Source organism: Ambystoma mexicanum, chromosome 4q, assembly GCF_040938575.1.
Source record: "Ambystoma mexicanum isolate Mex_15411 chromosome 4q, UKY_AmexF1_1, whole genome shotgun sequence".
NCBI lineage: Eukaryota > Metazoa > Chordata > Amphibia > Caudata > Ambystomatidae > Ambystoma > Ambystoma mexicanum.
Genome location: NC_090928.1, coordinates 1,129,571,690 through 1,129,583,718, shown reverse-complemented (window position 1 = coordinate 1,129,583,718; position 12,029 = coordinate 1,129,571,690).

Sequence of the window (12,029 nt, the reverse complement as noted above, 5' to 3'; positions counted from 1 at the left end):
AATAAGACAAAGGAAGGAGGAATGGGGAGAGGGATCGTATTACCTGGGAAAAAGAGAACTTCAATTTTTGAAGGATTAGGGACAAGAAAGAGATCAGACATCCAGGTTTTGATAGGAGAGAGACAGGCTGAGCTGAGAGATTTGTGTGAATAATAGCTAAGAAGAAAAAGATAGAAATAATTTGGTGTCATTAGCATAATAATGACGTGAAACCCCCCAAAAAGAGAGATAATATTAGCCAATGGAGAAGTAAAAAGAGAAAAATGGAATGGGATGAGAACGGACCCTTGTGGAACACCGTGCAAGAGAGGAAGGGGATCGGTCGGAGTAGACACCAGTCCAAGATACCAAGCAGGTGTGATAACACAAATAGGATTGAAACCATGCAAGAACAGAGCCAGAAAACCCAAAAGAGGAAAAAAATTGGAGAAGTAGTAAGTGATCCACTGTGTCAAAGGCAGCGGATAGATCTAAAAGTATAACAATAGAGGAGTGTTTAACATAGAGGATATAGAGCAGTACGTCACACACAGAAAGAAGAGCTGTTTCAGTGGAGTGTAGAGGTCGAAAACCAGATTGAAAAGGAGGTAACATGGAGTTAAGGGTGACAAAGAGCCCTGGGAGTAAACAAGACAATTTTGTAAAGGTAAGGAAGAAAATTAGAAAGAATAGTTGAGTGCAAATAGGGTTTTTTCAATATAGGAAGAATAATAGCATGTTTAATTAGAAGAAGAAAGGTAGAAGTAATAAGAGAGATGTTAAGAAGACTGATAAAATAGGAGTGATGAGTGGGATAGATTTTAAGAATAAGAGTAGAGGACACAGGATCTTTGGGAGAAGCAGTAGGATGAGTCAGTGAGATCTGCAATGAGGTGTCGGAATTAGAGATAGTGAGAAGGAAGAAGGAACCATAGTAGAAGAGGTTAGGGAAGCAGAATGAGAGGGAGACAGAGAAGTAAGAGAAATGGCAGAACGAATAGAATCCACTTAAGAAGTGAAGAAGTTGGCAAAGTTAGACGCAGTAAGCATTGACAAAAGAGACTAATAAGGCGAATTTGGGGATAAAAGGCGAGAGAGAGATTGGAAGAGGCGCCGGCGATGGGATGATTGAGAATGCAAGAGGTCAGGGTAGTGGAGATGTTTTGAAGAGAGAAGTGCATTATCATATAAAGTATGATAAAAGGAGAATGACACACCATCAGCCATAGACCGAGATTTATGCAAGCAACGTTCCAAGTGACAGAGTGCCTTTCACATAGAGAGAAAGTGAGGAGTAAGCCAAGGCTGAGAAGGTTTACGAGAGGGAAGAGATCCAGAAAGAGGATATAGAGTATCAAGAGAAGAAGAAAGAGAAGTGAAGAGAGATGAAGTAGCTTCATCAATTAAAAAAGTTAGAAAAGTAAAATGAGACAGAAGAGTGGCAATGCAAGAAGACATAAAAAGAGGGGTATTATTTTATTTTTTATTTTATTGGTTTTTATAGTGCGCTTAATACCTGAGTTCAGTTTCTAAGCGCGGATTCGGGCTGCGTGGTCTTGCTTCCAAGACCAACACATTTCCCCTGTGCTATCCTCCTTTAAAAGTATAAACATTACGGCAAAAGAAAGAAGTATGTGCTGCAAGGAGGGCGTGGTCTAAGGTCAAGTCTCGTGCTAGTGTGCAAACAGGTACGACATCTAGGAACCCCCAGAGGAGCAGGTAGTCAGTAGGCGGTCCCACGTAGGGACAGCAGGTCTCCCGACTGACAGGACCACACAACCAGGGACAGCTCGATGTTCTGGTATGCAAGGATTATGCAGGTGGAGCAGGCATGGTAAGGAAATGCTTAGTCTGGGCAGATTGTGTCTGACTTTGCTGTGAAATCGATATTTTAGAGTGGTCAAAATGTAGTAGGCAGTTCACAAGCTATGGCACTTAGTATTCCACCCCAGGTCACCCCATTGGATCACTGGAGGTGCTCAGCTCAAAGGCTCAAAGGGGCTCTGCAGAGTACCCCCACAATCACCTAACTTGCCCTATACTAGGTTGGGATTACTTTATCTAAAGAAAACTAAGCATAGTCTGTGTCATGAAGTCCAAAGCAAATGTATGTCTGTGTCCAAACCCTATTCTTCCTTTCATGTCTAGCTGCATACACTGTGTAGGGATGTCAGCATCAAAATGAATAGTGTTCAAAGTAAAGTTCAGAGCTTCTTAAAGCTCTTGACTTGTAATCAGCTTCCCCTTTGCCAAGTTCAAAATAGTTCACAAGACGCAGGGGTACCCTTCTCCATGAGTTCAAATTTCCAGCTTTTCAAAAGACCACAATTCCTTGAGACACTTCCCAGCTCTTGTGATATTGTTCTTTTCCACTAGTTCACATAGACATTTCTGTTCCTTGACTTCAAAACACATAAAGGTCTGTTGTAGTAGCAACACAAGCTTCTTTATGGGTCCTTATGCGTGCTTTCAGTGGCTTTCCCTCCAGGGGTGCACTCGGTCTAGGCACAGTTGTCGTACCACACGGTCCACCCATCACAGGTCACACAACTGGTCCCCCCTTCCTTGCTACTTTTCATTCAACACTAGGCCACTATTTTCAACTTAACAATGCTCCTTGATACAGCCTTAGTTATCCACAATGCCCTTGTTACACTTTCTGCTAGCTCTTGCCAATGAGTTTTCCTCATAACATACCCTCCTTTGCCTTCGCTTGCCTTTGGCCAATGCTCGCTTTCTTGTATGCTACAGCTCCATAGAATTCCCTTGGTTTGTGCCAATGCTCATTTCTTTTATATCACAGTTCTTTGCTTCTGGTAGATTCACGCTCTTTCTTTCACTCGTATCAATATTCACAAGTACCCACAACTGGCTTTTACTTTGTTCGTTATTCAAAATGTTTATAATTGCTTTCATCTCATTCAGTATTTAAAAGTACTTTGCTTTCATTTCCACCCGCGAGCAGAACTCGTAATTGCGCCGGCACCATTATCAACGGTGCCGGTGCATTTAAGCTCCCCACCCCCATTCTGTCCTATAGGGCATAATGGGGATCGGGAGCCCGTCAATACCGTCACACGCGATTGAGCAATTACCGGCCCATTCAACTCGTAATCACCTTTTGAAGTTTCCCACCACCATGATTAGTCCAGGAAAGACTAGACTGCTCACTATGGAAACGGTAGTCCGGTCTTGCTCTTGTTGTCCCCTTCCTTGTCTCAGTACTAAGTTGAGGTTGGTCTGTGTGTGTATTAATAAAATGAGGATATACTTCTCTAGTTGGTCTGTTCTTCGTCTCAGTACTAATCTGGGGTTTCTTGGAGAAATGTTTTACAGACAGAACAGGAAACTGGCACTGAACATGTGATCCACACTGTCCCGTACTGTTTCATCCACACCCTGGCATCATCACCCTCAAGCCTGTGTGCCCCTTCTCATCTCCGGCCCCATTGAGGGATTTCACACACTCACCTGGGTACCACTAACCTTCGAATTCTTAACCAGGTTACCCAAACCTTACTTGTGAACTGAACATGTACTCCTTGCTCTCCCTTTCCCCCAGTGGCGTTCCCGCTTCCAACCTCAAAGGACCAACCTCAAATAATATAATCCAGTAAGATCTTGCTTTATCTTGGCAGCTAAATCCTACCTTTACAACGCGTCTAGTTACCCAGACTAATCTAGTGTCTATATCTTCTTGTTGCCATCCCATCTACGCAGCTCATGCTTCTCCTTGGTCTACAAACTGACCTGTATTGTTTAACATTCACAAACCTGATTACTATGTATGTATGAAACATTGCACATATGTTGACACCGGAGGCGCACATGTCACTATGTCACTGACTACACCGATCACAATGTAAATATGAAAATATGGTTATCAATATAACTTAAATCGATGTCTCATAATCACGACACTCTGGAATATGTCACGAAACTCACCTGCCATTCACCCTTGCACCACACCACTTTATTTCACATTCTTGATAAAGACCTTTGGTCAGAAAACGTGTTAGCTTTTCTCTTGTGATCAGCACTACATGTGCCCAGCTGGCACTGGCAACAATGCGCCAATTAAATCAAGACTTATCACGCGGTTAGCGTGTCTTGACCTTTCATTTTCAAAACTTAACGGATGTGATTATGCACTCGCAGAGCCAGCACCAATAAATACCTGCATTGCTTCATATCGCCATTTATACCCGTGTAGCATGCTACACAGGTGTTAATGTTTTTTTTAAAAACTGAAAGTATTTTCTTTCCGTGCACAGAATGCAGACCTGCCAAATTACAGTATTATGAAAATAATTTCTTTTGTCAAATTCGGGTGAACTTTTTTAATTTCTTTATTTATGTATTTAATTATCAAAATGGTTCATCTATTGCTTATTTTCTTCTTATGCATTTTCTTTGAGTTGATTGTACTAGAAACCTTTTTTGATCTTGACCAACTGTGTCTGATGTCCTTTTTCAATTTCTAATTATTATGATTTTGTAAAATTTGTGTTTTTAATTCAATAAAACACATCATTTATTTCAACGCAAGTTTACCTACCTCTCTAGATTATATTCTAGTTTCCCAGGGTAACTAAAATTGGATATCTTTAATACCTATTTGAATGAGAATTAAATAATTAGGTCAAATTTATATCATACAGCTTTTTGGAATTTTTTGTTGGTATATTATTGACCCCCGCCATAGCTGTAGCACTTTTGGGGCAATCCCCTGCTTCAGTTTGTTTTAGTGTGTCTTGCCCTTTCATTTTCAAAACTTAACGGACGTGATTATACACTCGCAGAGCCAGCACCAATAAATACAGGGTTCCTACCTTGCTTCATATCGCCATTAGTACCTGTGAAGCATGCTACAAGGGTGTTAATGTTTTTTTTTAAACTGAAAGTATTTTCTTTCCGTGCACAGAACGCCTCTCAGCGCCTCGTTCACGGAGAGAAAATACTCTACTAACATGGCCGCCATGGATTAGGAACTCAGGGCTCCGTATGGAGCCCCTCTTCCATTTCCATGTTGGCCAGAGCGGGGACAGGAGCAGCAGCAGCTGCGGCAGAGAGACATGCCACTCCAGCAAACAGGTAAGTGGGAATGGGGGAGGGATTTCAAAATATAAAGCGGGGTCAGGTGAGGGAACGATGGCGGGCGGGGGAGCCCGCCATAAGGTGGCATAGAACACAGGCTTTCACTGGTAGTGTCAGCCTGCGTTTCTAGCCCTCTGATAGGTTGGCTCCCCCGTCCAGGGTGCTAATGGAATTTAGAGATAATTCACTTAGCTGAAGTGTTTTACAAGTGTACACACTCATTCATAACCACTCATCGTGTGGCATTGTTGTTTGCAACATGGTGTTCTAATTTAGCCATTCAGTCAGTAGGTCATACAACTTCAAGTTGCTCCAAGCAGTTAAGGAGGAGGAGACTAATGCCCCAATGGTGCCTCATTCCAAGTTTGGTAGTATCTCAGTGATAATATCACCAAATGGATTTTACCACCACTTGGTCTGGTGGAATTACCACTGAATTCAAAGTGGCAATAGGTGGTGTAAATCCCCATTTATTGGAATCCATATGACTCCATGTGGATTTTGGCGGAATTACCACCAGCGGAAGGTAAGTCTGCCAATCTGGCCTTTTTTATTGGCTGTAAAGTGCAGGAATTATCGCCAGTATTCTGCTGGAGGTTTTTCCTCTGTCTTACCTCCAAACCTGTAGTTCGGTAGTGTGGTAATGAGGAGGTGATGCAGTGGTAACTCCATTAACACTTATTACCACTGTTTTTGGCGACCCCCCTGAACTTGGAATGAGGCTTTCTGTATGGTACTACACATTACCTGAAGTCCTGCTCTTTCTCCTCCCATATATAATAGCTTGAAGGAATGTCCTTATTCTGAAAAGCATCCCGAGTATCCACGAAACATCTATCACCTCTCTTTATATTATGAACAATAAAGTGTATCCTCTTTGGCAAAGTACCCATTTAAAGGGCTCTTCTCCTAATAATCATCCTGCTCATATCCAAGCCTTAGATAATGCAGATTAATGACCCATGCATGTAGGGAAGACAGGAGTGATGTGATGAGTGGCACGAGGAAGAGAAGGATATGGAGTCATGAAGATTGACCTATGTAATCAGGACATTACCTCTGTGTCATCTCCCTGTCCCATTCATAACTAATTGAAGGAATTCTAAGACACACATACATCCTCACAAAAAAGGAATACACCCGAACAGCCTAACGTGTTGCAAACCTCTCCCCTATGTTAGGCATAAAAATTTAGATAAAAAAACAAATCTAAAATACAGACCCTTAACGAGAGCTCTGAATTATACGATATGATAGGCTATTTATAATGCGCTTAATACCCAAAGGTTTCTAAGCACAGACCGGGGGATTGAACCTGTGTTGCTCCGTTCCAAGGCGAGTACGTTGCCCCTAAGCTATCCTCCCGATACGCCTTTTCCACTTTCGGAAGAAGGTTTGAGCACTCATACATTGACCTGCCCTGCATGCATCTGGTGGAGTAAGGCATTTGCAGTCGGCACAGCCCTCGAATAGCGAGTAAAAGGAACCACAGAAGCATGCACAATGTTAGACCTCATTCAGTAGCTCCCTGATGAAGGCTTCTGGATGGAGAAAACCCAGCTTCTCTCGGCAATGAAACATTATGTCACCCACCTTCATCCTCATCATCAGTGGGGGAAGATAAGGCACTCTTCATGATCTTCTCCAGCGCGGTGTGAGAAATGTCACATGTACCTTTCGCCTCCACTTTGAAAGCCTCCCTACTTCCTCCATAACAGCCTCAATAATCAAACACAAAAGCAAGGCCTGTGAGTAAATATTAAATTATTAAATACTAAAATTCAGGCCCAACTGAGTCTTAGGTACCAAGGCTGCACCAAACGGCCAGCCATTCCTCGCCTCTTGGGGCGCTGAAATCACTTCCACACCCTCATTTCACACCCACACTGTCATCTGCAGAGGAATCTGGCCCTTCCAGCGCCAAGGGATCAGGCTCATCTGCAGGCTTCATTATTAGAGAGAAGGTGCAAGGGTGTTGCTATGTGAGGAACTGAGTGTTTTGTAGGGAGTGTGCGCTGTCACTCCTATAGTGTAAACAGTACCTCAGTAAACGCTGAATTCTATTAGCAAAGAAAGTACTGACGTAGGATATGTGATACCCTCAATTAGTTTAGTTTAGTTTAGTTAGTTTAGTTTGTTTATTTATAAAGCCCATCCGAACCCTCAGGTAACTGGGCGCATAATCATGTGTACAGCAGAGTTACATAACGTTACACGAACATCATAAATACAACAGACAGAGCGTACATTAGTCCAGGCTCTGAAAGTTTACATACAGGAGTAGAATATACCGAGAACAGAATGTACAGAGGGCAAGTTACAGTGGCTGGTGCGGACCGGGTTACAGGTTGGTCCTGAATATGCTATGGATAGAGTAAACATTACTATGAGTCGAGCGCGGCAGCTAGCCAGTCATGTCGGTGAATTTCTGGATGTTTAGGCTAGTAGCCAAGATTTTACCATGGCTCTGAATGGCCAGAATGCGGTTTCCGATCTAATTGTAGTGGGGAGGATGTTCCAACATTGTGCTGCGAGCACTGGAAAACTGGAGCCTCCTGCTGTTTTTAGGTTATACTTAGGGATCTTTAGTTGGTGCAGGTAAGGTGTTCTGGTGGGTCTAATGGGGCAGTTTCTAGAGAATTTGTCAGAAAGATAGCGTGGGGCAGTGCGTGATAGGCACTTGTGGGTGATGACCAGTGTTCTTAGCTTGATTCTATCACGGATCGGGAGCCAGTGGACTTCTTTTCTAACCGTGGATATGTGTGCCTTGCGCGGGAGGTTGAGGGCACATCTTAATGCATTATTTTGCAGGATCTGGAGTTTGTTCAAGTTGTTAGAGGTCGTGCCTAGGTAGAGTGTGTTGCAATAGTCTAATTTAGACAATATCAGCGCTCTCGATAGGGTGAGGCAGCTGGAGGTGGAGAGGAAAGGCCTACAGGCATTGATCAATTTATTGGTGTATGAGGTGGTTGAAATGGTCGAGTTTATTTGTTTCTTTAGTGATAAGGTAGAGTCGATGTATACACCTAATGTTTTAACATCTTTGGAGACTTTTATGATGTTGCCATCAATGGTAAAGGATTGGTATCTTTGGTCCAGTTTCTTGAGGCGAGCCTGGGAGCCTACGATAAGTAATTCTGTCTTATCGTCGTTGAGGCAAAGACTATGTGTGGCCATCCAGGCTTGGATTTCTGAATAGATATCGTTAAGCTTTGCCACATCTTCTTCATAGCTACCAGTGAGCGTGATGAGGACCTGGGTGTCGTCTGCATAATTGGTGTAGCTGACACCCAGATCGTCAAGACGGTCAAATAGGAGCTTTGTGAAAATGTTGTAAAGAGTGGGAGAAATGCAAGAGCCTTGCGGCACTCCACATGTGATTGGGATAGGGTCCGCAGCTGCAGTGGGGGAGAAGACTCTAGTCGACCTGTCCGACAGAAATTACTTGATCCACTTAGTGGCATTCTGTGAGAATGCAGCAGCTGAAGAGAGGTGTTGAGTGAGGATCTGGTGGTCGACCAGATCAAAGGCAGCAGAGAGATCCAACAGGAGCAAGATGGCTAGTTTGCCCTTGTCTTTAGCGTCATCCATTTGGATTTTTAGATCCTAGAGGGCAGTTTCAGTCCCATACCTAGGTCTGAAGCAGGATTGTCGCAGGCCTAGGAGGTTGTTATCTTCCAGATGCTGTTGCATTTGGAGATAGGCTACCCTGTCCAAGATTTTGAGAAGGAATGGGACTGTGGTGATGGGCCTATAATTTGTGGGGATATTGGGATCTAGGTTGGGTTTTTTGAGCAGGGGTAGGACCCATGCTTCTTTAAGGTTGTTGGGGACCACTGAGTTTTTGAAAGAGGAGTTGATCAGAGAGGTGATGAGAGGGGCTAGCTCATTAGCACCATCTTTGATGACCGCAGCTGGGCAAATGTCACCTTTGCAGTTGGAAGCTTTGAGGCTGGCGATTATCTTGATTACTTCCTCTTCCGTGACTGGAGAGAAGTGGAAAGATGGGCAGATAGGGGTAGTGTGGCTAATTTTGCTGCTGGGATTCTGCTTGGAGGCAAGGCTAGCTTTCTTTGCTTCTATCTTGGATTGTAGGAGGGAGATTTTGTTGGCAAGGGCGAGCTGGATATTGTTACACCAGGCCTTGTCTTTGATGCAGTCCTCTGTAGGGGGCAGTGGTGATTCAAGTTCTCTTAGTATAGAGAAGAGTTCTTTGGTGCCAGATTTGGCATTTTGTATTATCAGGTTATAGGTCTCTTTCTTAGCACTTAAAATGGCGGATTTGTAGGTGGAGGCAGCTGAAGCAAATTTGTCTTTAGTGGAGAGAGAAGGGGCTTTTCTCCAGCTAGTTTCTGCAGTTCTTTTAATATTACGGAGAGCTTTTAGTTCTGTTGAGAACCATTTGTTGGAGTGGGCAATAGGTTTGGCTTTTCGTTGTTTGAGAGGAGCTATCTGGTTGAGGGCTAGTTCTAAAGTATTGTTATATAAGTCTACTGTTGTGTGGTAGATGGTAAGGATCTAGGTAAAGAGAAGGTTATAAGATGATGGTTGGTCCAAGCACAAGGAGAGATGTCAGCCAGTGAGAGGTTGCAATTGGCATCTGCAAGCCAATCCAAGGATCTTCCTTTTGTATGTGTAGGTTGATTAATGTGTTGAGTGAAACCTAGATGAGTAATCGTGTCATTAAGGGAGGTGGCTTGGATGTCATTGGGGTCATTGAGTCTCAAGTTGAAATCTCCCAGAATGATGATTTGGGATTTCGGTTTCAAATTGGTGGTGAGTAAGAGAGAGATATCCTCTTCGAAGGTGGAGGGGGGTCCTGGGAGTCTGTATATAATGTGGAACAGGATGGTTTGTGTGTCAGATAATGGGAGTTTGACGGATAAGAGTTCGGCTGAAGGCAGGGGTGTACTAGTTACTTCTCTAATGTTTAGGGTGGATTTCGCAATAATTGCTATTCCTCCTCCTATTCCATTTTTCCTATCAGCTCGGATGATGTTATAATTGTCTGGAGTGGCTAAAGCTATTGAGGGACCGGCTGCTGGGTGGAGCCATGTCTCCGTGATGGCGATGAAGTCTAGGTGGTTGGTGGAAATAATGTCGGCGACATCAGTAGCGTGGGCAACCAATGAGCGAGCGTTGATGAGGGCTCCCTTGATAGAGGTCTGTGGAGGGTTAGTTTTCGAGTGTGGTGGTGAGTAAAGTGTAGTGAGGTTGTGATTAGGAGGAAGTTCAGTAAGTGAGGTATGCTGCTTGTGGTTCTTAGTCTGATTAGTGAGCATTCTGGTGAGCTTTGTAGCAGGATTGGTACGATAGCTTAGTCTCTCATTTCTGGTCATGGTCGGTGGGGCTGCGTTCAGGCACGTAGTAGTGGGTGCAATAAGGCGAGAACCTAGTCTAGTATTTCTAAGGTGTGTGGGACAGGGTATGCAAGGTGAAGGTGGGCGGGCGAATCTGTTTATCCATTCTATTGGAGATAGTAAGTCCGGGTAAAGTGGTGTGGTTGTGTGGGCACGGAGCAACGGGAGGAGAGTAGCCATAGTTAAAGTGGCGCCTCTAAGTGTGGCCATTGTAGGTGGCTTGGCTCTGATGATGGTGGCAGTGAAGTTAATAGGTTATTAGCAAGAGTGTAGTAGCTGCAGGTAGGGCGCAACACAAATCAGGTACGACTATTAGCGACCATAGGGCAGAACACAAATCAAATGAGGTCTATAGGCGACCATAGGGCACAACACAAATCAAATGAGGTCTATGAGCGACCATAGGGCACAACACAAATCAAATGAGGTCTATTAGCGACCATAGGGCACAACACAAATCAAATGAGGTCTATAGGCGACCATAGGGGCACAACACAAATCAAGTGTAGCACATGATGCAGTGTGGTCGCATCTAAGTCAAGAAAAGAGCATTGGCTGCATTGGGTAACGCCTAGGTTCGGGTGGGGCACTTAAGCCAATTAACTGAAGTGCAGCAACTGAATAACTAGAGCTACAGAGCTCATATGTCATGTGTAAATATAGTGGTGGTGTGGCGGAGCGCAAATTCTTTTAGGCGTAGGCTGACAGGTTAGAGAACTGGGCTTAAGTGTCGATGAAGGACAGTATCCTGGTGTGAGCCACTAGTTTTCGGGGTTAGGCTGGAGGGAGTAATTACAGATAAACAGCCTATATTGTAAGTAAAAATGGTGTCACACGTGTATACAAGACATGCATCAAAATATAATTTGATCAAAATATAGCAATAGAACCTTGACCAAGGTCGCGGTAGGTAGTGGATGACTGCCTAATATTGCGGTGTGCAGTTTCAGGGAGCTGATGCATGTGCAGAAAGTAGATTGAAACAGCCAAGGGTACGTTTAAACTACTTATAGAGGAGCGCACATACAGTAGTACACGTTTAAGCACGGACATTTGCAGTTATGCAGCCTCTTACTAGTAGTCCGTGGCACTGCCGGGCTCGTAGGCAGGAAGGCAGAAGTGGCACTAGCAGGCGAGGGGGGACTCCTATTTTGCTCCTTGATGCTCCATGCCGCGAACAGATTTAATTGAACATAAAAGATATTTCTGACCCAAAAATTAATTCAAAAGTCCAAGTCAGGACATCAATATGCACAATGAATATTTCAAAAAGCCCTAATTGAACACAAACAATATTTCAAAACCAAAAGATGTTTCAGAAATCCAATCAGGATATCAATATACAAAAAAAAAATCTTTCAAAAAACCCATTCAGAGAGCCTTAATGAGTCAGAGAATATTTCAAAAATACAATCAGAACATAAATATGCACAAAAAGTGTTTCAAAAGCCCATTGATAGAGCCAAACTGTGTTTTATTTTGCTTCTTTTATCACGTGCCTTCCTTTAACCAACAATTATGTGGGGTTCTCAGTATTGTGACTGTTATAAACCAAAGATGTAATTTCTAAAAGTTTGTGTTAGAACTTCACAC